At 42.7% G+C, this 27,208-nt stretch overlaps 1 protein-coding gene across 1 annotated transcript in view; it reads right to left on the bottom strand.

Annotated features, from left to right (window-relative positions):
* The window catches only part of BCHE (butyrylcholinesterase), a 51,179-nt gene extending 31,033 nt beyond the window's left edge, over window positions 1-20,146 (bottom strand). The window contains exons 1-2 of the mRNA XM_059479281.1: window positions 20,068-20,146; window positions 11,586-11,648 (exon numbers count right to left, since the gene is read on the bottom strand). The gene's annotated coding sequence lies outside the window, so the exon portion shown is untranslated. The remainder of the gene's footprint in view (window positions 1-11,585; window positions 11,649-20,067) is intronic.
* Between the last annotated feature and the right edge of the window lie 7,062 nt (window positions 20,147-27,208).

A 27,208-nucleotide genomic window follows, 5' to 3' on the forward strand; every position in this document is an offset into this window, starting at 1 on the left:
AGCAGGAGACTCAAACACTAAAAGCTGCTTCTGGCTTCATCTGTTTTCAAACCTTGTCCATTTTTTCCTTCGTTTGCTGTCGGGGCTGTGCCTTCCCCTCCCTGCTCCTCTTCAGAGAGCCCAGGGCACCAGGAGCAGCCTCCTGCTCCGAGGCACTGCTTTAGTAAATGCAAAATGTGGAGTTTTCTGACAAGGTGACCCTGGGATGAGTGAATCCACTGTTCTCAGGCTGTTTCCGAGGCATCAGGAAACTCCAAGTTCAGCCTTGGGGTTACCTGGATGTCTTCAGGTAAATGTCAGCCCTCTCCACTGCTGTCCTTCAGCCCAATGTTCGGCTCTTATGCTGTATTTTTAAAGAAAACTAAGCCAAATTCTCTATTTTTCCCCTCTTTAATTAAAAAAAATTAACATATAAATTAAAGTTTTACAACTGTGCACTGTGAGAGGAAACACTTCTTTTTAGTTATTACTTAGCTTGCTAAAAATACCTGTGCAAAAATTAGAGATTAACCACATTTAATGCCCTCAGTAATTGTGTGGAGAGTCATCATTTTCTCAGTGATCCTATGGGAGAGTGGAAGAAAAGGAGGTGCAAACCAGTGGAGGTTTTATATATATTTTACGTATATATAAATATACATTTATATTTTATATATATGTTATATGTTATATGTTATATGTTATAGGGTATATAGTATATAGTATATATATTTTTATATATATTTATATATGTATATACACATATATATATATGCTATACACCTACATACATATTTGTATTTATACTCTTACTTTTATGGGTTTTGCCTTTTTAAAAAATATCTCTATCTATCTATCTATCTATCTATCTATCTATCTATCTATCTATCTACCTAATGAGGTTTTATAAGGAAATATATAAAAACCTCACTTAGGGTGAGGTTCTTAAAAACCAACACAAAATATGAAAGTGTCTTTTTGTTCTTTCAAATGTGAAATCATTGTCACATTGACACGGGTACTTTGATCAAAGAAATGCCCAAGTGTCTGAAGAAATGAAAGCAAAGTTCAGGTCTAGGGAAAATGGATATTTGTTAGTCTAAGAAGCTTAGAGAACAATAAATATCATATATAAATGTATATGGAAATACATAAAAATACAGTATTTTTTACTTAGTTAACTATAGTATATAGAACTATAGTACATATTACTATAAAAATATAGTATTTTTTTATTATTTACTTCACCATTATTGCCCCTCAGGATTTTACCTAAGTATTATTAATATCCTAACTCACACACATTCCATATTATCACAGAATCATGGAATCCCAGGATGGTTTGGGTTGGAAGAGACCTCAAAGCCCATCCAGTTCTTACCCTGCCATGGCAGGGACACCTCCCATTGTCCCCAGGCTGCTCCAAGTCCATCCAACCTGTTCTTGAGCACTTCCAGGGATCCAGGGACAGCCACAGCTTCTCTGGGCACCTGTGCCAGGGTCTGCCCACCCTCACAATTCCTAATTCCCAATATCTCCCCTAAACCTCCTCTCTCTCAGTTTAAAGCCATCCCCCCTTGTCCTGTTACTCCATGCTCTTGTAAATTCTCTTTCCATTGATCTTCAGGACTTAGCAGAGCTGAGAAATCTTTGAGAGAGAAAAATATTTGGAGAAATACATGTCTCAGATGTTTCTGCTTGAAAACATGAGCCTCTCTCCCAAGGTGTTCTCTGACCTTGCACATGAAGATCCCGTTCACCAGATTTGGTGCTGCCCTTCTAAGCCACCCACAGCTCAAAAACAGCACCTGGACTCCTGCCTGGGTAACTGGGCTGAAAATCTTTGCAGGTGTCACCTCAGAGTAAAGGATGTCACACACCAAGAGTGGGCATGTCTGAGGAAAGTAAAAGTAAACGTAGGAAACATCCTTATTTTTTTAATGGCTGAGAGGGAAACCAACAAGACAGTTATATCCAAACTGTATTTGATGTCACTTCTGTGAAGATGTGGGGAGGCTGCTTTAAAGCTGAGCCTTGCTGAACTCCCCTGGGAGGGCTCAGCTCTGTGTCTGATCCCTGGCTGGATTTCCACGCCGAGCATCTGCGCGACCTTGGCTGGAACCTCTGAGCAAACCGCCCTGTTGTGAGAAAAAGCTGCGAGGGAAACAAGTAAACTGCAGCTCTACGAGCTCCAAGAGGTCAAACTGCAGACAGGGGGAAGATTGCTGAGAAGGGGACAGTTAGCAGCTCAAGGACTCGCGGGGAAACACATCAAAGCTGCGAGCTGGGAAATTTTCAGGTTGGAAAAAAAGCCCACACAAGGTAGGAGCTCAGCAGCAGCAGCAGTAAGGAATTACTGATGCTCAGCTCTGGGGCTTGCAGCCACGTTGTTCTGCTGTGAATATTAGGAAATAAATCATTGCCTTGTCCTTCGAGCACGTCCTGCTTGCAGAGCATCTTTCCATGCCCAAACACAGTGACCCTGTGGGGTTACACCTCTCAACCATTTCTGTATTTCTTTTTCCAAATCCCACCCTTGTTAGGAGACTGCCCACCTGTATATCCATGGATTTAAACCAGGGACACACTAAATAAACATGCACAGGGATGAAATGTTGCTGCAGATGATTGAAGCTGATGGTCAAACCCATCTGAAATTCTATTATTTTGCTTATTCCTCACCCCAGAGGAGTTACAGGGCCAGCAGAAGTGCCCAACAATAGATCTGAAGGGTAATTTGATAATATCAGGAAAAGTGTTTCAGATACACACCATGAAAATGGGTACCAATTTATTAAGTATACAGAATACACTAACCCTCATGCAAAATATAATCATTAAACATGATTATATTTTCCCCTTATTGGTTCAATTATGATCTGCTGTACCTTTCTCCTTATTACTCTAATTATAGATCAGTATAATTTCCTCTTTATTAGCACAATTATGGTCTGTACTTGTATAAATATCTTGGAGAAATCAGACCCACTGAGAAAATAGAGCCAGTGAAAAGATAAAGGTATTATTATTATTATTATTATTATTATTATTATTATTTTGAATGTTCACATATTCTTAGTTCCTCGAGGTATTACATAATTCTGTATCTTATCTTTTAGGGATCAGGTTCAATGAAGAAAATAAAAAATTATTAATATGTGCTCAACATGACTTGCATGCCATTATTGCAGCCTGGTGTTTAGCTTGCAAGAAAAAACTAATTAAATTATAACTTAGGTTTCACAGATTTCTGCAGACAATTAATTAATTGATTGTATGACTTTTTTGCCTTTATGTTTCCTGTTTCTTTCCTATAGATAGTAAAGTTCTAATTGTTTAAAATACAGATATTTGAACTCCCATGATCACCTAACAACAGCAGCTCAAAATTCACCATTTCATGCCCTCCCATACCAAAACTCTGTGAATAAATAAGAGGTTTGGTGGATCAATGAGCTCATTTGAATCTCTTAAGTAGAATTTGTATCTAAAAAGTAGAAATTGTTCCCAGTCCTCCCAATTCTCACTATTTTAGGCTTTGTCTAACATGATCCTCTGCCTTTGAGTTTCTGCATCCACAAGAGAGACGACGTCTCTGATGGAAATGCCATAAGGATGTTCAAAGGTTCAGCCCAAGCCACTGCAGCTTTCAGATTCCAATTTCATCCAGCACGGTGCAAATAGGAATGTAAAAATTGATCCTGACTCCAGGACCTGCTGGGACCTGGGGGTGGGAAGCTACACAGGGAACAAATTCAGCGTGTCACAGTCCGCGATCCCATTAAAGGGTCACAGCTCCTGAATGTGTCACAGCCACGGATTTTAGTGGGAATAATTGGGTGTTTGTCATGAGATAGAGCCTCAGGTGCCCTGCTGTAGGTCTGACGTTTGTGGAGAGCAGGTTTGAGAGGTTCCTGCAGCCCCCATGCAACTGGGCTGCACCTCCCCTAAACCATGCTCCAGCAGGAGGAAAAGAGTGGGGATGGAGGGATTTAAAAGATGTGTGCATGTGGCTCTTGGGAATGGTTTAGTGCTGGGCTTGGCAACGCTGGGTTTGTGACTGGACTTGATCTTACAGGGCTTTTCCCGCCTAAATGATTCTGTGACGTGTTGGTCAACATCAGCACACACTTTTCTTTTTCCTCATCATTACAAAAAACATTCCAGAGCCATTTTCTCTTCATTTTCTGCAGTTCCCAGCAGATTTTATTTTTTTGGCTTTTCTGTTTCATGAAATAAATATAACTTTGGTTTAACAGATGAGCCTGGGAGAGGTTGTACTTATTTTGTTACCACATGCCAAACTCTTCCAAAGTGTCTTGCCAGATCCCATTGGGAACAGGCTTGGGAAAGCTCTTCCCTAGCACAGAAACAAACTTCTCAGGCTGGGTGGCTTTTCAGCAGAAGGCCACTTTGTCCTGTGGATGTGCAAGTGTTGTGTAAGCAGGAAAACCTCATTATAAACATCTGTGCAAATTGTTCAGGAAGACACTGTGGTGGGTGAGGAGCAGATAATCCATCATGGGACCATCTGCTTGGAAAAACAGCCCTGGCAGAACAGGTGGCTTCCTGCTAAAATACAGGAGGCTCCCTCAGGTGTTGCTGTATGTTTATATATTAAGTACATAACATTAAGTGAAAGGTAAGAGGATGTGCAAAATATGATGCTCAGTATGGATTTTGAGGGCACAGATCGAAATATTGAGGCCACATTGATTCCGAAGCTTATCCATTTAGAACTATTAGGAAATATTTCATTATAGAGGAGCTAGAATTATATTTAATAACAGTGCATTCTACTCATGATCATCCTGCCCTATGCAGATCCCTGATGGTTCAAGCACCCCATAAACTTCTCTTTCCTTCCTCAAACTTTCATTTGCATGATGGAAACTGTACAAGCCTAAAACATCAACTTTTCCAATCCCTTGCCCTCTATCATGTCAGAGCATTTCAACTCCAAAAAAGATCCTGCAGCATACTTTCCCTTAGCAGGAGTTGCAAGAGGTCAAAACAGGAAGGGAAAACTTCAGTGCAGTGCTGGAGAACCTGGCAGAGCTCACTGACCTCGGCTGGGGAGAGGAGTTTTAGTGGCTGCAGGATTGTTCTGATTCTCTGCTCATTTTCTCCCTTTTGCCTGGAGGCAGGTTCAGCACAAAATGCATTAAGAGAGTCCAGGGCCTGAAAGACTTTCTGTTTAAGCTGTCAGACCAAGGAGCCTGGGAAATTGAAAGATGTGCCCAAGATCATAAGAAAATACTGGATTGCATTCAGACACCCAAAAGTTAGGGACATCACCATAATTTTGGTTTGTTTAAAATACCCCACTGTTATTGCTGCAGTTTCCTAGGTTTTCTCTCAATATATCACCAAACATAAGGACCTTTTGATGGTAATCTTGACTAAAAGCATCATTTCCATCCATTCCCCACAGCAAACAGAAGTCAGCCCTTGGGACTTAGAGGCTGCATTTTCTAGAAGTCACTACAGGCAATAACCAAAAGATGTTATGTAGAATATTCCTGGGCTCCTTGGCTGGCAGCCACTCCCTGGGGAAGGAAAACCACCTGGGATCAGCCCGCCCAGGAACTGCCAGTGCTTCGTGTTGGAGCCACCAATAATCAACCCCAATGAGAATTGCAGTGAGGGTTCTGTCTGGAAATGGATTTGGAAAGCAGGGATGGAACCTCGTGGCACAAATCCCTGTGCCTTCATTTTTGCCAAAACCAAAACTCCCTCACACTGGAGAAAGCCCACAGGGTTTCACATGGACTGCCTTCCCTCAGCTCCCCTAAAACAGAATCACAGCATCATTCAGGCTGGCAAAGACTCTCAGTCTATTTCCCAGAGCCCCTGGAGGAATAAAGCATGATGGTGAGGACTTGCTCGGTGAAAGCGTTCAAGTAATTTTAATTTTTGTGTTCACGCAAAAGAAAAAAAAGAAAAAGGGCAAATCCCATCATCAGCTGCTGAAAACATTGGAGGGTTTGAATGTCACACAAAGAATTGGAAGTGCCTGTGGGGTTGTTTCTCTGATTGAGCCCATTTGTACCTGTATCACAAATGAGCTGCCCTCCCCACTGAAAGGCCATTTACCAGTGGTTCGGATTTAACCATTGCAAAGGGAAAAGCAATTTGCTCACCCTCCTTTGCTGCCTTTCCTCCCCTCCTCCTTTTATTCCACACCCCCTCCCCAAATTTTAGTCGCAATTCATGTTGCCAGAATATCTGCAGCGATGTCCTTCCACACAGAGTGTAAATTAATTCCTCTAGTAAATGTTAACAGCAGCCGTAAAACAACAAAATAAAATAACACCAAGAAAAGCAATCAATAAAAATCTGTGTGAAAATTAGGTATTGGTGCATGAGATAGGAAAGGGCCTGAATCTGAGTGTTTTACAGAGAAACCTGGAAGCTATTCCAGAGAAGATGGGCAAGGAGTAAAATTTATCAAATGCTGCTGGGGTAATTAAACCAGAACAGACAGGAAACAAGAGGTTTGACCAAAGGGAATGCAAGTGAATGGATGCAGCTCTTTCTGTGCTTCCCAAACCATTGTCCCTCTGGGCTTAGGTGACCCCAGAGTGTCACCATGCAGATGATTTCCAGCTAATGCTGAGACAGGGGTTACCATGATGGGTACCTGGGCAGGGGGAATTTCGTTTGTGCTGGGCATCTGGTGCATGAGAAATGGGGATTCAGTCTCTGGGATCAGCACAGAGGTTCTCCAGAGTGAGAGAAAAAAATACAAATTAAAAAAAATATATACAAATAAATAAAAATAAAGCAGAAGGCCTGCACTTGCTAACACCACCAGAACTTGCTTGGAAAGCTGTGCTGGGTCACTCCATGGCAGGATTCATGCAAGCACAATCAAATATGAGCAGCCTCAGTGGATAAAACCTTCCCATTTATGAAAACTGGCATCTGGTGGGAGCAGAAAGGTGGGACCCACCCAGGAAAACCCACAAAACAACTTTTGTCAGCCCACACAGGGCATCCCCAGAGGAATGTCAGGCAGCAGGAGCTGACAGAGTTGTGTGGAAATGTTTATGGGAAGCCCTGAGGAACTGGGAGGTGTTTGCCTGGGACAGAGCCAGCCAGAAATGGGGTCTGGAGCTTTTGGCAGGACCTGAAATGGAATCTCAGCAGCAGTGAAAACAAGAGGTGGGATGAGGGCAGGCCTTGAGGAGGAGCCTGTCCAAAGGCACAGGAAGGGCTCTGGCACCATCAGGATGAAATAAACCCATCCTAACTCAGTTATTAGCATTGCGTCCCTTTGACACGATGCCTGGAGTGTTTCTCCACGGGGCAGCTGCTGGACTGTATCATGTCAGAGCACAGCATGCAGCTATTAATGGCTTTTAATGTGATCCTCTGGATCCTGACAATACCTGCCATTAGGCAGGCCTTAATCACAGGATCACAGGTATTGATATGCTTTAACCATTAAGCAAAGACTCAAAATGCTCTTCATTCACAGGAAAATTATGAAACTTCAAACCAGAGCATCCACAGACCCAGTGCATGCTGGAAGAAATCTAAATTTTTATACTCCACGTGTCCACCTATTTTTGGGCTAATGACTGAGAGTTACAACCAGCTTTTCAAAAATATAACCAAAAAATATTGCCGTGCATTTCCTTGGCAGACTGCTTGCATCACTTTAATTTAGGAAGCAAACTGTGTTACAGCAACCACAGACATGTAAATGAGGCAAAAAAAATGGTGTTCTTTTTGCTGCTTTCCAAATTTAAGCTGACCTAAATAATTTAATACAAAATTTACAGCAGTGAGAACACAATTTGGTGGACAAATATGGGAACACAGTGAATTTGTAGGACAGATTTTGTACTCCTCTGGGTAAAGCATGATTCACCATCTGTGTGTACTGAAAGCAGCTTTCACTTTGGGGCCAAACACAGTGCAGACCCTCTCTATTATCCCTCAATTTAGCATGGGAAAAGGAGAATTTTCCTATATCCCAGCAGGAAAACTGGGGTTGTTTTCTGAGGGAATGTTTGACATTAATTTTTCAACATTTTGTTCTCTACAGATACCTGAAAGGGGTCCCAGCTAGGTGGGTCTTGTCTTTCAGGTGAGAATGACAGAACCAGAGGAAATGGCCTCCAATGGGTTTTGACTGGATAACAGGGAAGATTTCCTCAGTGAAAGGGTGAAAGGCAATGGAACCATCCCTGAAAATGTTCAAAAACTGTGTGGGTGTGGCACTTGGGAACAAAAAAAATTAGCATGAACAACTTATGAATAATTAAAGAAATATAGGCATTTTAATCTTTCAGTTATTATGGTAACAGTGCAAGCAATATGCTTTTATTCCTTTTGTTAGAATTACAAATTTGTTACTGACTTCAATAGGTGACTTTAGTTTTTAGAATTATGACAGGTGGCAAATTCTCAGTTGAAAAACTTTGCAACTGGAATTTGCTTATGACATTACTGAATTAATGCATATGTGTATGCCTTAACAGATCTAAAATGTTACAAGTAAATCCTTTGAGTTTTCTAGGTTGATCTAGTAGCATTGCAAGTAATAATGATAGAAGGATTATGAATAAACTTACTAACATACGTTCTAGGATATTTTTAATACACAGTGGCCTGTACTTGAGACAGAAACGTAATACTTTCTTAGTAGCTGTAACAGAATCAGCTATCAGAGACTTGTTAATTTTGATTTTACAAACAACAATAATAAACACTGTACTATGAATTCTAGGGCATATTTAATAAGCAGTTGTGTATTTTTATAACCCTTGTGTGACACCCTTTCTACAGTTTTACCCTTAGCACATGTTATTAGTGCATTAGAGTCCGTGGAATATGAGAACCTTTGTACAGTTGAAGCAGTAGAGGCTGAGGAGCTTTGTTGATGTTTGAGGCGTAGAACTTGGCGTTTCTTTTGTTGGCACTGCTTTGGCTGGAGCTGTTAGATTGTTTTTTGTTTGCATCTTCGCTGCCCGTACTTAGGGTGTGAGGGTGGCCTGCTCCTGCTGCTGAGAGGCAGCTGTGCTACGCGGCCAATGCCATTTTTTTGGGCAGCCTTCTTTACCAATATTCCTATGTAATAACACTCTTGGATGCTTTTAACGCCCTGCAGGGGCTCTCCCCATGCTCTGGCAAGCTTACCATTGCTGTCAGGAGATGTTGCAAGGTTCTGAGGGGCTGTGGTGGTTGCAGGATGGGCCATGGCGTTGGAGTGGCTCTGCTTCCGGGTTTGACATCAGCAGCTCTGGAGGATGTAATTCCCAGAGCCGCCAATGGAGGCAGCGTTGAGGGAGAGGCCACGCCCACTAGGAGGCGTGGCTGTGTCCCCTGAGGTTGGCATGGGGTGGGGCCATGCCCACTGGAGGCATGGCTGTGTTTCTCAGAGGTTGGCATGGGGCAGGGCCATGCCTGCTGGAGGCGTGGCTGTGTTCTCAGAGGTTGGCATGGGGCAGGGCCATGCCCACTGGAGGCGTGGCTGTGTCCCCTGAGGTTGGCATGGGGCGGGGCCATGCCCGCAGGAGGCATGGTGGTGTGCTCAGGGGTTGGCATGGGGTGCAGCCACAGACACTGGAGGCGTGGCTGTGTTTCTCAGAGGTTGGCATGGGGGTGTAGCCACACCCACTGGAGGCGTGGCTGTGTTCTCAGTGGTTGGCATGGGCCAGGGCCATGCCCGCTGTCTTCTCAGAGGTTGTGGTTTTTAGCTCATGTTATTAAAGCTAATAATGGTTTTTCATCATAATCTATGTCCCATTCCTCAAGAAGAAGTTTCTATTCCTTTAGAACTGGCTGGTCTTGCACAGACAAACCTCCCCATATCTTCTGTGGGGTTTTTCTTGTATTTTCAGCTTCTCCGGGTTTTTGGTTTCACATAGCTCTTTGGCTATAATTTTTGGAGAGTTGGCTCCCTGATTTTTTTCAAGCTTTTGTCTTACAGAGCCCTTTGGCTGTAATTTTTGCACTTTTTTCTGCAGGGTCGGCTCTACTCGCCTCTGTCTTTTTCCAGCTTTTTGCTGTGGGGACAAGCTCTGCCGGCACTGCTCTGTGTCTCCCTCCTCTCTGCCCATAGGACAATTCTTGGACTATTCTTCATTACATCGGGGTCACCACATGTTCCCACAGCAGTTGAGCGTCAGGGACAGAATCCCCAACAAACCTCCACTGGTCACCAGCAAACAGCATGTTTGATTGTTCTGAGCTGGATTTTATAGGCAATTCAAAACTCCCGGGTCTGGACAGCTCATTTGTCTGATCTTTACAGCCCCCAGGTGCTGGACCAGTGAAATACTTGCACGTTGGGAAAGATGTTTTTGGGTGAAGACCCTGTCAGTCAGTCAGCCCAGGGGTCAGATTATGGAACTGGGCTGGGTTTCTTTTTTATAACCACATTAATGCTCACCTTCTACTGTGACATAATGTGGCAAGAGGAAGGGTTGGACTCAAGGATCCTGAAGGGTTTTTCCAACCCTAATGATTCCATGACAGGAAGATGTCCCTGGTAGTACATGAAATTATTCCTGACAATCCTTTGTGCTAATATGAAAATGTGGAATAACTTTGTGAAACAGCTGGGGAAGAAGAGTAGAGAATTAACCCTGTCAGTGCTGCCCCAGGCATCACCCAGCACCCACAGCAGGAGGAGATGTCAGCTCAACCCAGCTGATCTGAGCTTCTCCAGCCAGCTATCAGCTCTGTCTGCTGCTCCTGACCAAGGCACAAATCAGTGTCTGAGCTGATGGGTAATAATTACAGAGTGATCAAAGCACATCAGGCAGGGAGACCTGACATCCCTGTGCTTGCCAAGGGTTTTTAGACATCTGAAAAATACTCTGGTTTCTCCAGTCTGAAGCAGGATGTGTGGGAAGCCAGGACAGCTTCCATCTCCGGAGTTTGGTTTCTGTCCATGGTTATGGTTGGCTGAGACACAGCTCAACACCCTTCCCATGGCGGCTCCAGAGGGATTCAGGAACTGCCTCAGTGGGATACAGAGAATGGTTGTGAACAGCAGCATTTGGTCTTTGATCATTTTGTCTTCTACTTCAGCACTCAAGGTAAAGAAGGCAATTTCCTTCCTTCCTTCCTTCCTTCCTTCCTTCCTTCCTTCCTTCCTTCCTTCCTTCCTTCCTTCCTTCCTTCCTTCCTTCCTTCCTTCCTTCCTTCCTTCCTTCCTTCCTTCCTTCCTTCCTTCCTTCCTTCCTTCCTTCCTTCCTTCCTTCCTTCCTTCCTTCCTTCCTTCCTTCCTTCCTTCCTTCCTTCCTTCCTTCCTTCCTTCCTTCCTTCCTTCCTTCCTTCCTTCCTTCCTTCCTTCCTTCCTTCCTTCCTTCCTTCCTTCCTTCCTTCCTTCCTTCCTTCCTTCCTTCCCTTCCTTCCCTTCCTTCCCTTCCTTCCCTTCCTCCATCCTACACTTTTACAAAGATCTTTGTACAGTTTCTCAGAAATTTTGCCCTGTTTACGTAACAATGAGTTTCCTCTGTAACAAACCAAAGCAGAATAACAAACATTTTCATTAATTTCAGCAGGATTCACATACATTGGGTCACAATAACATAAGAGAAAAGAGAAAGCTTTAGAGTCAGTTTAAATGCATGAATCACACACACCTGCAGTGGACTCCAGTGCTTTCTTGAGAGTGATTGTGAGTCATTCCTCAGCCATGGACTGGGCTAAAGGACAAAGAGGAAGCAATGAGACACCTCAGCATTCTCGTGTGGAGACAATCCTATAGGAATATTCACTGCATAAAAACAATGAGCCTTTTGCCCCAAAGCACTTCAGTCGTCCTGAGGTGGCTTTGAAAATCCCTTTGCTCTCAGCTCAAAAGCCACACAGGTGAAATCAAATGTTCTTTGTATCAAGTCAAGCAGGATTGAGAATAACTCTGGGACTCCGAGTCTCTGGAATGTCCAAGGCCAGGCTGGATGGGGTTTGGAGCAACCCAGGGTGGTGGAAGGTGTCCCTGCCCATGGCAGGGGTGGAAGTGGATGAAATTAAAGGTGCCTCCAAACCCAAACCTTTCTATAACTCCATTATTCCATGAAAAAGCCTTGCCTAGTGTCAGGAGCAGCACCAGCACTGGACTGGAATCCCCTCTCTAATCACAGTGGCTTTTGTCCCATCCTACATGATGAGAAAATGAACTGAACATGTAGTTTGCAAGATGTTTTGTTCAGCACCCACATCTGCATTACTGGCAATCACACAGCCTGTGCTTCACAACCATGCAAAACACAAAATGTAATTAATTTTATTTGAAAATTCTCTCTGAGCAATTTGCCACCCGTTTCATTTCACTGCCACCTCAGAAGTTACACTCTGAACAACGCCACTTACCCTGAAGACACACAAGAAAGAGAATAAATATTATTATTGGTGTCTGAATATTCAGTCTATGTAAATGCATTATATACCTTTCTTGGCTTTGTCATAATAGAAAAAGCAAGGCTAACTTCCAATTTTTTCTGCTCACACTTTCCTTTTGTCCTTTTTTCTGTTTTTTTTTTCCCCCAAAATTTGCATAGTACATATTGCAAGATTTTTTTTCCTCAATTATATCCCTCTAGTTATTATCTTGAAAGCAAAATTCAGACATATCCAGCACCCTGAGGTTTCAGAATCGGGGATGTTGAGAAGGACCTGTTACTTCATCTTTTTTTGCATATGCCCTTGCAGTCTGTTGTTTTCTATTTATTCAGAAAACCTCGGGTAAAATGGAACCTTACAAATGAATTAATGAAAGCAGGCTTCAGCTCTGTGCAGGCAACGAGCTGGGTTCTGGGGAAGGGAAATTCCTGTGCAGATCCTGATGCATTGGAATAAGCAGAAACCACCAGGTTGTGCTGTTGCCCTTAAGCAATGCACATCACCACAGAGCTGCGCTCAGCTCCTGGCTGCAGTTTGTCTGGGAAGACCCTGAAATCCTGGAAAACCACTTCCCTCAGACTCATTTTCACTTGTGATTTTACAGCTCAGTATTTTTCACCCCATTTTGGCTCACTTTGAAAGCCATCATCAGTGTTTGCTAGCCAGGAAATTCAGGTAGGGAAAAGAATAAAAATAAACAGTAAAATCAAAAGTAGTAAAATAATGAGAATGAAGCAATAAAATTAAAATAATTGAAAATAAATCAGCCATCAGCATAACCTTAGGATGCACTGCACAGCTCACCCAAAAACTGGCTGTTTTTTGGGATAGTTTATACCCAACCTATTTATTTTTCTTGAAAACTTCTAAACAAAATCAATCTTTTCAGGTTTCCCATTGCACGTTTTCTAAGTACACCACAGCTAAACTGAGCAGATTTGTTCCTGCAGGACTGAGCCCCTCAGGCAGTGAAGTGACCCAGAGTTACTTTCCTATTCTGACTGAAGAAATGTGTTAATTGCAGAGGAGGAATAACACTTTTCATTAAATAAAGAATATTCAAAAATGGCCATGCTGAATCTGAACAAAGGTAAATAAACAAATTATAAAATTACACGATGGTTTGGGTTGGAAGGGACCTGAAAGCCCATCCAGTCCCATGGCAAGGACACCTTCCACTGTCCCAGGTGCTCCCAGCCCCAGTGTCCAACCTGGCCTTGGACATTTCAGGGATCCAGGGGCAGCCCCAGCTGCTCTGGGCACCCTGTGCCAGGGCCTGCCCATCCTCACAGGGAATAATTCCTTCCCAATATCCCACCTAAACCTCCCCTCTTTTGGTTTACAGCCATTCCCCCTTTTCTCGTCACTCCATGTCCTTACAAAAATTCCCTCTCCACCCTTATTTCGGGCCTTCTTTCAGAAGAACCCACATAAAGTCTCCCCAGACCCAATTCTCCAGCCTTTCCTCCCAGCAGAGCTGCTCCACCCCTTTGCTCATCCTGGTGCCTCCTCTGGACACTCTCCAAATGTTGGGGAAGTTTGCAGAAGTAGAAGAGCAGCCAAGCACAGAATTACACAGAATTAAAGTGAAACTTTCTAGCCAACAAAAACCTGAATCTCAGTAAAAGGTGATGTTTTTGTCTCCTATTGCCACCCAGAGGTTTTTCTCCCTTGAATTGATCTGAGCACTTTTTCCAACCTTGTAAACATTTGGAGTCCAGAACATCAGGTGCCCGATCCATATGACAAATGCCATGAACCATGGAAAACCTCCTTGTGGTTTGCTTTTGAACCCACCACCTGCCAGCCCTCCATGTGATACAGGAAAAATCAAACCTGGCAAAGATCCGAGGCTGGATGCTGATTCTTTCCCTCAGAAATGCAGGCAAGTGGATAACACCAGTTTTAGGGGTTTGTGGCGCGACAGATGAGACGGTCCCACCACACAAACCCAAACTGGGGCCCCAAATCTTTAGATTTAGAGCAAATTACTGAGAGTCACATTTAGGACATGATTTAGTTGAATTTACATCACTAAGTAAAAAAAAAAAATTGTTTATTCTCCTCTTGATTAACATTCCCAAAGATTTTAGGAGTCTTGAACTACCCTTGAACTTTTCCCCTGGTGCTGAGGAGCTTTTCCACGTTGTGTGCTTTCCTCCTCAGCTGATACAACACCCACCTTCTCCTACCTTCCCTCAAAGCACTCCAAGGAAAAAAAGCTTTTAGCTCAGCTTGAAAAGAAGGAGGAAGAATCCTTTTCTTTCATGCACCTCGGTGGGAATACAGCAGCTCAGGAGTTGTTAGAACACAAGGAACACAACTCAGGTTATTCAGCTCCCAGGTGGGAGCCGGGGCTGTCCTGGCTTGTAGAGCACAACTTCAGTAGCAGATTATGTGCTGCACAATGCTTTTCTCTCCTAAAATAGTATCCCAAAGGATACAACCAGGATTTTTTAGCTACTGAAATTCACAGCAGCACTTCAGAGCCTGCTCCTGTCCATCCATTTCACTGAGATGTGAATCTGTCCTTCCACAAAGAGGGTAATTATCTGTTGGGCATTCTCAGATTTCCTCCTGTCTAAATTATCGACAAGCAGCTGCTCCTATGTCGAGTTCAGAGTCTCAGATGGGCTGATAAATGCGAATATTTAACTCCAGAATATCTACAAAGTGGGGAAAGAGGGGGAAATCCTCGCCCTCCCTTTGGACTCGTTCAAAATCTTGCCCCACAGATCTATTGAGTGCCATCAGGAAGATCTACAGAATAAAAGCTGTCTGAAGATGATCATCTAGTGCTGGTTTTAGAAGGCTTTTGACCCAATCCATCCCCAAAGCTTATTAGGGAAATTTGAAAGCTGCAGGGTAAAAGGTAATTTTCTGCCATGGATTAAAATGCATGGGTGAGATAGGAAAAACAAAGGAGAAGAAGAAAGTTCTAATTCTTGACATACAGAGAGGTTAATGTGGAGTGCCCCAAGATTTGCTGCTGGGATGGATTTATTTTGTCCCTTTAAATCCCTGGCATAATGCAAGAAGTCCTGGCTTACTCAGCACATATTCTGCACTTCTCTTCTGCAATAAATCCTTGTGCTTGCTTTAGCTCAGGCTCCTGAGCTGCTGTGCCCCAAACTGTAACAGCCCCCACAGGCCAGTCAGGGCACACCAGGAGGCAGCTCCATCTCCATGTGGTTCCACTTCCCCAGAAATATCCCCAGGGGGGAATCTGTATTACTTGTGATTTCTCATAATTCAGAGTAAAGACATTTTTTCTTTTAAACATCCTGCCAGTCTGAAGCTCTGCAAGGTAGATAAAACATATTTTTCCCTTGTATATATATATTAAAAAATAATTGGGAACTATGCTGGTGCTGTGGAAAATGTTGCTGTTATGTTGTGTGAATGAATGGCATCAAAAAGATTCTTTAAATCCAAAGTAAACTCTGTCTTGAAGGTTTAAGTGATAGCACAAAGGTGTGCAGATGTTCAGCATGGAAATAAGCCAGCACATGGAGCCAAAAGACAGTGGAGGAACTTTCATTCAGATAAAGATTTATGAGTCTACCAATAGAGACACTAATGGATTCAGGTTTGGACGTTTGGATGTTAAAAAAAATTAAACAACTCAGTAAAAGTGTCTGCTTATTCTTCAAAACCACCCCAAAGTTGTTAATGTGTTCATGGCAAAGAAGATGAAGCTCAAATAAATGTTTGGTGGTATTGCACATCCTCTTGATTTTAAATTGTTTCAGTCATGATACAGAAAATATGGAAAATGTTCTGAAGAAGCAGACAGGAGTGTCTCCAGGGCAGCAAGAGCTCTGAAAAGTCTAAAAACAGTTTTACACAGGGTTCTGCTCCCTTTTGACCATTTCAGCTGTGCCATGTCCCAGAAGGTGACAGGCTGGCATGGGCACGGGGTCTGAGAAACCTGACTCAAACATCTGGGGCACATAAAGATAAAAATCCTGAATACCATGAATGCTCATTATTCCGAACAGAAACTGATTCATGGTCAGTCCAGCCCAAAAGTTCTCTTGGAGGTGCTATTTCATAAGCATCATGGCAGCTTTGTTTTCTGACAGAAAACAAAGCTGAATATTTAATTTCCATTGTCAGTTACTGCAGCCATGATCCCAGAACATCAAAATTGATATGTGGGACTCTGGAATATTTTCATTTCCATTATAAATAATCCTGCCTGGTGGAGGACACCTAAACCACCTCATTTTTCTAAAAATGTCTCTTGGAGCTTTCCCAACTTACACAGTACTTTTACCCTTTTGAGAATAATGGAGAGCTGAAGCCAATAATTGTATTTTATTTCAGGTTTTGTGTTGCACATGTAAAGAATTCACCTTCTATTCAAGACTGATGATCCTTTATGGAAGAGCATTTGACACTCACTCATGATTGGAAACTTTACTGCCCTTTCCAGATAAACCTACACAAATCTCCTTTTATTATAAATTTTACAATTTCTTCCCTTTCTTAATGGGAAGAACTTGTAAAATACACTGCATGCATTTTACACCTATATGAAGGAAATATATTTCTAAGTCACTCCAACCTGTTTTCCATTTTTTGGGGATAAGAAAACAAAATTACTTTCTTGCCATCATCCAAGCAAACTTTTTCCACCCTGTCCTTATTTGAAAGCAGCACTCTTGATGTGGAAGGATCAAAACTATTACATCATTTTTTTTTTCATTTTATGTCTTTGAGGTCAGTCTGGTAGAGCACAGGTCATCGAAAATGATAGTGCCACCAAGACATAAAAAATAAATAGTTTGTGTAAAATACACACACACACAGAGTGGAAACTTCTCCAGATACAATTTCTCTTCAAAAAGCTGCTTTATGTAATTCCATATTGACTGAAAGGATTTGCAGGGGAAAATACATCCAAATTAAAATCAGCCACTTTAAAAACATGGAAAGAAAATTGCTGTGTAACAGCCACACTGCTGCCAGAGAAATCCAAGTGCAGAAAAGGGAAGAGACGCCTTTCTGAGGGTTTTACAGCTGGGAAAGCCTGGGAACTTTATTTTTCAGAATTCTTAGAAATGCAGTGATTTGCTGCTATTGCTCAGTGAAACAAGAGTGCTGCTTATGGAAAAGTGTTTATGCAGAGATTGAGAAGATGAGGAGCTCTGGAGCAGCCTGTCTGCTCTATGATCCAAAAACCCCAGCCCAAATCTGTAAAATGGCATTAATCCCAAGAGGAAGAACGCAAAGATTTAACCAAGCAGCACTGCAGGATCACAGGTGTTAATCAGCTGAGTTACCTGCAGCATCCACCCCAGGTAATGATTAACTTAATTAATTGTGCCAGCTCTGGCTGCTGCAGGTGCCCTTGGGGTCAACTGGGAGAGAAAAGGGAAGGGAGAAAGGGAAAACTGAGCACAGTTTCTGTGTCCTGAGGAAGCTGGGGAAGAAGAAAGAGCCACTCCTCAGGGCTATCAGGGAGGTTACATTAATAATTGGAATTTTTAACTGCAAAAGATCTGGGGTGTTGATGCCTTTTATTGGGGCTACCTAAACAGAGAGGCCAGACAGAGTTAAAGTAATAAAAAGCAGTTCTGTTTATTGAAGTCCTTCAGGTTCACCCAGGGCAGCCCAAGCCCCCCAGGGCCTACACCCAAACTGCCCCACGGCTCACGGCTTTCACACTTTTATAACTTTGGGCCATTTGCACTTTGGGGGTTCATCCTCCAATTCCAGCTCCAGGTAATGAAGGCATTGAGCCCCAGTTTGCAGCCCCAGCTCACTTTTGTTTCCATCTCTGGCCCTGAGGCAGTGAGGTGTCCTTGATTGCCAGGCCTGGAGAGGAATTGTTGTGTCTGCCCCAAATGGGACAGCAGTAGCTGGCACAGTACATGGAGTTTAGAGTCACACACTAAAGAATCACAGGGTTAAAAATAGATGAAAAAATATAAAAACCAGAACCCTAAGGCATGAGGGATGACCTGGACAATGTCACCAAACTGCCCCCTGTCCCTGCAGGGCTCAGGGGTGACAGCAGTGCCAGGCAAGGCCGCAGTTCCTGAGGAGGTGCAGGGGAGCTCTGCAGGACATATTGGGGGCTCATCTTCCAATTCCAGCTCCAGGTAATGAAGGCATTGAGCCCCAGTTTGCTGCCCCAGCTCACTTTTGTTTCCATCTCTGGGCCCTGAGACAGTGAGGTATCCCTGATTGCCAGGCCTGGAGAGGAATTGTTGTGTCTGCCCCAAATGGGACAGCAGCAGCTGGCACTGGGTGTGGAGCTCAGAGTTACACACTAAAGAACTGCAGGGTTACAGAGAGATGGAAATAGAAAAGCTCAAATCCTAAAGCATCAGTATCAGCAGGGCCTTGGTGAGCTGTGACCAGGGGTTATCTGAAAGGAGGCTCCAAGGAGCTTCCCCAGCCCTGAAATCTCAGAGCTTCTCCTGCAGAAGCAAGGAGCAGGCTGGAAGTGATGGCAAAGTTCAGTGTCTGAGCTTTGTGCACAACCACAGCACAAAGGAAAACACTCCTGAAGCCTCAACCCTCTGGCACCCAGCCCTCCTGAGCCCTGGAGGAGCAGGAGATGAGCTCAGAGGGGAGTGCTCCATTTGTGGTGTTTGTTACACACCTGCACAGCCACCTGGGAGTGGCATCAGCAGGAACAGGAGCACAGTTGAGAGTGCACTGATTATGGCTGGATTTTTGGAGACTGGGGAAACTCACAGTGGGATCAAGCAACAGACTTATAAAATATTTCAATTCCACCTTGATGTCCTGCTAACACTTTGAAGAGAAAAGAAAATGTGCACCTTCATGATCTTGTTGGTTTGCACCACCAATGCTAATTGTCCCTCCAATATTCCTGTGCCGTTTTAAGGCTGGCATTGATTTTTTTTTTTTTTTTTGACCACACTAGATTTAGGTGATGTCTCTTCCTCCCCTGCAGCTCTGCTTGTTCCTACACTGTTCCCCTTTGCACAGAGGTAATGCCCTGTACATTTCCCTGTACCTGTACATTTTGTAGAGCCTATCATCATTCCTCAGTACTACACAGAGGTGTTTGCATGTCCTTTCTGGGGTTGGCTAAGGTGAGATTTCTCAGTATTTAAACAAGGCTGTAAAGTATTACAACATATTTAAGTGCTTATCCACTCTTCAGAGCATTTCCTGCACAAACTACTCCAGTGGGTGTCACCCCTGCCCATGGCAGAGATGAACTTCAAAGTCCCCTGCAACCCAAATATTTCTAGGATTATTTCTTTTGCTTTTAGAAAGCACCAACACCACAACGTTGTCCCCCATCAGCAATCAGTTAATTGTCCTTTTTGTGGTTCCCACAGAGGAGGAACCCCCCAATTTCCTGCTTTAATCCCAAAGCCAGGGCCAGTCCTGTGCAGCAGCTGCTGCAGGTTTTGGGTGCAATTCCATGGTTTTCCTGGATTTCTGCAGCCCTGAGCACCCTCCAGCTGCTCTGCTCTGGTGTCTGTGGAACCCAGGAGGGGACAGTGCAGAGTTCAGGACTAAAGGACATCACAGAGCCCCTCCAGCTGTGCTGCTCATCCTGCACCCACTGAAACATCAGAGCTGTGGAGTGGCATCAAATTAAGCCAAAATGTAGGGGGACAGCAGGGCTTTGTTTATCCACCACAACCTGCCTGTCTGATCGCTTCAGCACCTCCACCTCTCCCACTTTGAGCACTCTTGGGTCTGAAAAGGAAGCAGAAAAACACCAACCTGGAGAGCTGCTTTTCCCGTCTGGCTGCTCCTTTCTCTGAATGAAGGAGTTTCCCTGGGCCAAGAGCTGACTTCCAGAGCAGCCAGGTTACTTCTGCCCAGAATTGCTGGTTAACCTGTCAGATAAGCAGGAAGTTCAGGAGCCAGCAACACCACATGACTGCAAGGATATGCTATTTTTTATCTGTAAATAACGTACTGCAGTAATGACACTTTGGTAAACAAGTGAATGAGCCACGCACACATTTCTGCTCATCTCTGTTTGCACATCTGTGCTTTTCCCACTTTGCTGAGACCTTTCCCTGATATTTCATTTTTTTTTTTGTAGTTACTGATATGACCAAGGTTTTATATTTATTTTGAAATCCTTTCCAAGGTCCCAAAAAAGTACATTTATGTGGATTAAATTGTTTTTAAAACCATTTGGAGTTTCAATTCATGGGCTTGACTTGTCATTTGAGTGGAATTTACATTCCACATTGCTTTTATTAGAAATAAAGAAGCATTAACATCCAGAATAACTCAGTTATTCAGCTTTCATGTCTGGTATTGCTTGGCTGTTCAAGTGTGGGACATCAGCTCAGGGAGAAAGGGCTGGTTCTGCTCAGGGAGCTGCTGGAGCATTTAACTGCTTCCTTTTCCACTTCCCATTTTCTGACAAAAAAACAAAACAGTTCTTTTTGGTTATTTTTTTTAAATACTATTTTCTGGGAACAAATTAATTGAGTAGAAAACCTCCATCAAAAAAAAATGTCTGAAAAATAATTCCAGTTGAAGAAAGTCCACAGTTCAGTTCTCATCAGATCTTCAGTGTTGTCACTCTCATGTGTCCACCTGGGTGTATTCCCAGTCCTGTGTGTATTTACCATCTGAATTTCAAAACCTTGACTCTGAGCCATTGATTTAGTCCTGAATTTTGTCCATCCAGAGCAACCCAAGGTGTTCAGCAGGAGAGAACCTTGGCTGGCTCCAGCTGCTCACACAACCCCTCCCAGCCCAAGGAGCTTGTTATCATGCTCTTGATACCATGAAATGGAACACCAAATGTCTAAAAAGTTTCAAGGGTGACCATGGCCAAAGCTGAAGAGGGGGAGACCCTCAGGAAATGTTCAAAGCCAGGCTGGAGGAGATAAAAGAGCTAAAAGGACCCCAAAGGAGCCTCCCCTGTGGAAATCCTGGGGAAGGTGATGGGAGCAGGGTCTGAGCAGGCTCTGGGAGGAAAGCTGGGCCAGGGAAACGAGTTTGAGCTGAAAAACTCATCAGAAAACCTGGCAGGAGTCTCTCAGTTGTTATTTCTGTTTATTTCTACAGTGTATAAGAAAATGTGGCTTGGATTATGTAGTTTTGCAATAAATATTATTGCACCTAAGAAATACTTCACTAATGCCAACAGTGCAGTATTTCATATAACTAACTACTGGTGTTTGTATTTTGATTATTAGTGTGTGAAAAATGTTCCCTGAGACCACAATATTTCGCCTCTGGATATCTGATTTTTTTCTGTGCACATTAAGACAGCTCTGCCTTTCAGTATTGTAATTTGGAAATATAATCTACACACTCTTCACAAGAATTTACTCTCTCTCTTGATCCTTGACCTGTTTATATAGTAATTATTAACCAGCTTAATTCTGAGAACTCTGCTCATGTTGTGGTTTTACACAAGATATCTTGGCATGATAAAATGATGCCTCATACAAGTCAAGGTTGTTTTTTGCTCAGCCAGAACAGCCACATTAATTCTAAATTCAGTGTAAACAAGAAGCAGAATAAATGTTTTCCAAATAGAGGAACAAACCTGGCAAGGAATAAAACACATTCATGCTTTTAAGGTTCATCATACAAGTGTGTAGAAATACAGAATCTTGGTTTTCAGGAATGTCAGGGCATTTTACAGTCCATGGTTTGTGTATTGTTTCCCTTTAATTTTGAGCTAATTCTTTACTTAACCAACCTTAATCCTTAATCTGTTTCTTTCCAGGTATTTATAATTTGTGCATATATCCAAGACTGAATTTAATTTGCATCTGGATTGGTTGTGATCCTGAATGTCTTTTCAGGCAAGTGCAAATCAGAGCAGGGACTGAATTTATTGAGGAGAAACCAGCACAGAATCCCCCCAGCAGATTTGACTCCCAGAATTGTGGGGCTCCAGTGATGCCAGGGCTGCTCTCAGAGTTTGTGTGATGATCAGAAGAGTTACTGCTTTTAATAAGTCATTATTACAATATTTCTCACATCAGTGCTTCCCTGACTTCAAGGAAATCATCCCCTAAACCACACTCATATAAACCAAATACACTCAGCCTCATAATTTTCTCTCCATAAAACATCTTTTCCAGGCATCCCACCTTCCTTTATTCAGAATATTTTCTGCAGCCTCCTTTCCAGGCTGATCCTGAAAATATTCCTATTCCTTATTTTCTAACAGGAATATTTTCAGGATCAGCCTGGAAATCAGGCTGCAGAATTAAACAGATTGTTCCAATCAAGGGCTCAGCAATTCCTTGTGGACAGCTGCCACCTCTTCCCTGCTCCTGCTCCTTCCTGTCCTGCTTTTGCCCTCAGGTGTTGTGTCCTTGCCTTTCCTGCAGCATTCCACTGACGCTGAATATTCAGCTTCTCATCTCTGATGTCTGCAGTGCAGGACATGTTGATTTTATTTTTTTTTTTCCCCAGGCATAAATTTATGGTGTTGCAGATGTACAAGACGTGTTTTGCTGTAATAAAATCTATTGATTTACACTAAGACATGGAAAGCTTTCTCTAGTGTTTCCTTAAGCTGCAATTCATTGTGCATTAGTATCAAATCAAGTCAGGAAGGGCCAAGAAGTATTTTTAATGTTTTCTGCCATAGACTGTAGCAGTGTCTAAAGTCTAAAAACTGATTTATTGTTGCCTGAGCTCATTATTGGTCATTAAAACTGGTATTAAAGTGAGTGAAGTCCTGTAATTTACCACACACTGAAATATCCAGTGTAAACAGTCATGCTCAAATCAAAAAGAATAAACTTGGGATCATTTACACCGAGTGAGAACTGGCATTTCCCATGTTTACAAATATTTAGCTGTATTTAAAACTGCTTTTTTCACATTGATATGAGAAAAAAAAAAGCCTTCCAGATTTATCATCTGAAATTTGTCTTTGCTTCCTACGTTTGGTGGAGAGCTGGGAACCAAAATGCAGGGGGTGGAAAATGAAGGAATTGCTGGATAGAAATAGCTCCCTCTCCTATCATGGACTGCATGATGGAATAAAAGTCAGATTTTTATATTTTTCTCTTTGATTAATATTTTTAGTCAAACCCTTTGCTCTGTGAATGAGTGGGCACATGCAAACAAACAAATTCATTCATGGTTTTTAGTGTAGTCAGTGGTTTTAGAATCTAAAGATATAAGAAAAAAACGAGGCCAGGGAAGAAAAACTCCAGAAAAGAAGTCTTATAGCACTTCTAGACAGTATTTCTAGCAGAAAAAAAGAGAATTTTGAGACAAATTGAGGTAAAAAATGTCCTCTACTAATAAATCTTTGGGGTGCTGCTATGAATATCCCCATTTCCCACTCCAGTAAAGCATTTTATTTTTGCCTGAGCAGAACAAAGCAGTTTGAAGATACTGACTTGAGAGAAGGCTGTGATTTGAGAAAAGGCTGTGATCCCAGCCAGACAGGGGTGGGAGCAGATTGCACAATCAGAAGATATGAGGAGTGTTTATTCCTTATTAAGAACAATTTATCCTCTGATATTTCTGCATCTCCTGGTGTGGGCTTTAAACCACATGGAGCTTGCACAGGGAGAGGTCAGGAGAAGATCCCAATCTTTTCAAGGCAGATGCATTTCCTGGTGTCCTGGGGAATAGAAAAGGTTCCTCTCTGCATTTCAATAGCTGGCATTCAATCTGAGTCTCAGAAATCCCAGACCACAGGACTTCCATCTCCTCTATTATTCAACAGTTTAATATGCAGCATTTCCTGATATTTACATCAAATGTCTTTCTTCCCTCATAATATATTCCCTTCACCTGTTAAACTCCTTCTGCCATGTAACAGAGTGAATAATTATTATCCTTTATACAGGCTTAGGTCCTCAGACATTTGAAAGCTGTTATTGTGCTCCTGCTTATTCCTTATTTGGCCAAATTATAACTGCTTAATTCCCTTCATTTTTCTTCCCACTTCAGCTCTCACAAAACCCCTTCATTTTTTATTCTGTCTCCTCTCTGATTTGCTGCCAATTTAACATCTTTCTGGGAGAGCATCTCCTATGGCTGCCTGCAGTGGCCAGAACAAGGTTGCAGATAATCCCTGCTCTGGGACTGCCAGCCATGCCCAAAACCCTTTGAAGTCCATTGGATGCAAAGGGCACTGGATCCTCAACTTGCATTTCACTTTTTATCATTCCTGTAGTATCCTTCTGCTCTCTTATCCATTGCCACTCTTCCATCCCCTAAAAGACAAACCATTGTTCATCTCTTGAGTTACTCTGCTTTGTGCTGGTTTTGTGTTTGCAGTAAAATAATTTTCTTCCCTTAATTAATCTATTTTGGCCATGTTTTATCCATGTTTCCTTTTTCATTTCACTCCCCTTATTGACATCCATCTAGGATGGGCATAATATTTAATTGTGATCATGATTATATATTTTTTCTAAGCCATTAATGAAGATATAAAGTGAACTCAGACTAACAATCAGTGCATGTTTGTTATGTCCACCCCACTGGACATTTCCACCCATCTTGTTACCAGCTGTTTATCAGCATTTTTTCATTTGTGCTTTAGCCAATATTCAACCCACACACCATTGTCTGCAGCCAAGCTGACTTGAATTAATTTTTCAATTAAGATTTCATGAGACAGTGTCAAATTCTTTGCTAAAATCCAAGCTTCTGTCAACTCCCATATTGAGATTTTTTTTCTGGTTTTATCTTATTTGACTTTTTTTCCCTCGCTCCCTCTGTTTAAAGCTATTTCTGCATACAAAGACATCAACAACTCTTCCATGTCTGCATCACTTTGAAATTGTGCTTGTCAAAGGTAGGATGGAAGTGTTTGTTTGCCCAAAGCCCACCCAGCTCAGGGTTTGTAGAACACAAAAAGATTTTTCTCTCCTTCTCTCTGTGCAGTGACTGGGGTGAGCTGAACCAGGGTTTTCTGCCTAAATCCTCTCTCAGATTCCCAGTTGTCTCCATTATTTTCATTCACACAGCCAGAAAACACCTCCTGTCCATCCCTTATCACACAAACAGCAGCAGATGAAGGTGTAATTCCGCACACTGATTTTTCTGCCAATGAGAGAAATCTTTCTCCACCTCCAGCCATCTCCTGGTGTCCGTGGTGTTCCCAAAGTACCAAACCCAGGCCCCTGAAATCCAGGGGCCTCTTCCTCAAAGGGCCCAAAGATCTGAATTTATACAATCTCATTGCTGGACATTAATCCTCTCTTTCTGTTGTTTTCAGAGGGACTAATCATGAAGTGCTGCTTCTTGTTAATTAAAATAGTCCAGCCTGGCTATTTTAGATGTAGTGTAGTATTTAGAAACTATTTAACGTCTAGTTAATTCTTTTCATTCACTAAAAATATAAAAATGATTGTTCTTGTCTTTATTAACTCACTGTGCCCTCAGTCTTTACTAAGGAACTTCTATGTGGGTAAATAAACAGCAACTTTCTATGGACTTTCCTTCATATCCAAATAAATCTCCAGCCACCAGGATGAATTTCTAATTAATTCATAGTAACCAGTTATAAGGTGCTCCTTCATTAATTCTGGAAGGGTATCACCAAAAAAGCACTTTATAATGTATTCAAACTCCTGCCAACAGAAAGGAACCAATAAGCAAATTTTGAAGAATTAAAATGCTTTCTCCTTCCATGAGAAAAATACAGGAGGACCATCAATACCCAATTTTTTAGTAGCCAGACATTTAGATTAATTACTGAAGGATTATGTATTTCCTCTTAAAAAACCAGATTTGAATCTATGAAAGATTTAAAGAGGCTTTTGAATAATGAAGAAACTCATTGAAATTAAAAAAAGCCAATGGCTTCTATTTTATTGCAAACATATTTTAAGGCTTGACAAGGGTTGCAGTGTTCCCCTAATTTTTGCTGTAAAAGGGAAGTAAACCAACTGTTTATTGTGGCAATACTTCACAGTGCCCTACTTCTGTAAATTGTCTTTAAGCTCTAGGGTAAGGATGGAACATTCATGTTTTTAAATTGGATACAAAAGCTTTTTCTATGCAGTGGCTGCTGGAGCATAAATTGCCACACAGAGACTCCCAGATTTATCTGAACACACTGATGCTCAGCAAGCTGGCAAGGTTTTTCTGCCTTGCTTTACTTGCAATGCTTGTAGCTCATTCTCCTTTTAAATGTTTTTTAATGTTTGGGGTGCAAAACACAGACCTTGAAAATATTGTTGGAAATCCTCCTTGAAACAGCCCCAAAACCCTCAGAGCCATCCTAAAGTTTTGCAGAGTTTTAGCACGGCTAATTTATAAAATAAATTGGCTGTGCCATTTTATCCCCATTATCCCGTGTGGACGGCCGGGCTGAGGACACAATGTTCCACACGGGATAAAATGGCACTAATGAAACTTTCATGGGAGGGCAGCAGGGGGTGGTGGCACCAAGGTGCCAGCAGGAGCAGGGAGGTCACTGCTGAGGGCACACATCAAGTGCTGTGCCCAGTTCTGGCCCCTCAGCTTGGGAAGGACTTTGGGACACTTGAGGGCATCCAGAGGGGACAGCCAGGCTGGAGAGGGGTTTGGAACACAAACCCTGTGAGGAAGCCCTGAGGGAGCTGGGGGTGCTCACCTGGAGAAAAGGAGACTCAGGGCTGTCCCCATCACTCTGCAGCTCCTGAAAGGTGCCTGTGCTCAGCTGGGGCTGGGCTCTGTCTGCAGCAGCACTGACACAGCCAGAGCACACAGCCTGAGCTGTGCCAAGGGAAATACAGGCTGGATAGCAGGGAAAAGGTTTTTGCAGAAAGTGATGAAGTTCTGGAATATTCTGCCCAGGGAGGTGGTGGAGTCCCCATCCCTGGGTGTGTTTAACAAAGCCTGGATGTGGCACTGGGGGCCAGGCTTTGATTGAGTGTTGGGGCTGGGTTGGACTCGATGGTCTTGGAGGTCTCTCCCA

This window comes from Ammospiza nelsoni, chromosome 10 (assembly GCF_027579445.1).
Source record: "Ammospiza nelsoni isolate bAmmNel1 chromosome 10, bAmmNel1.pri, whole genome shotgun sequence".
NCBI lineage: Eukaryota > Metazoa > Chordata > Aves > Passeriformes > Passerellidae > Ammospiza > Ammospiza nelsoni.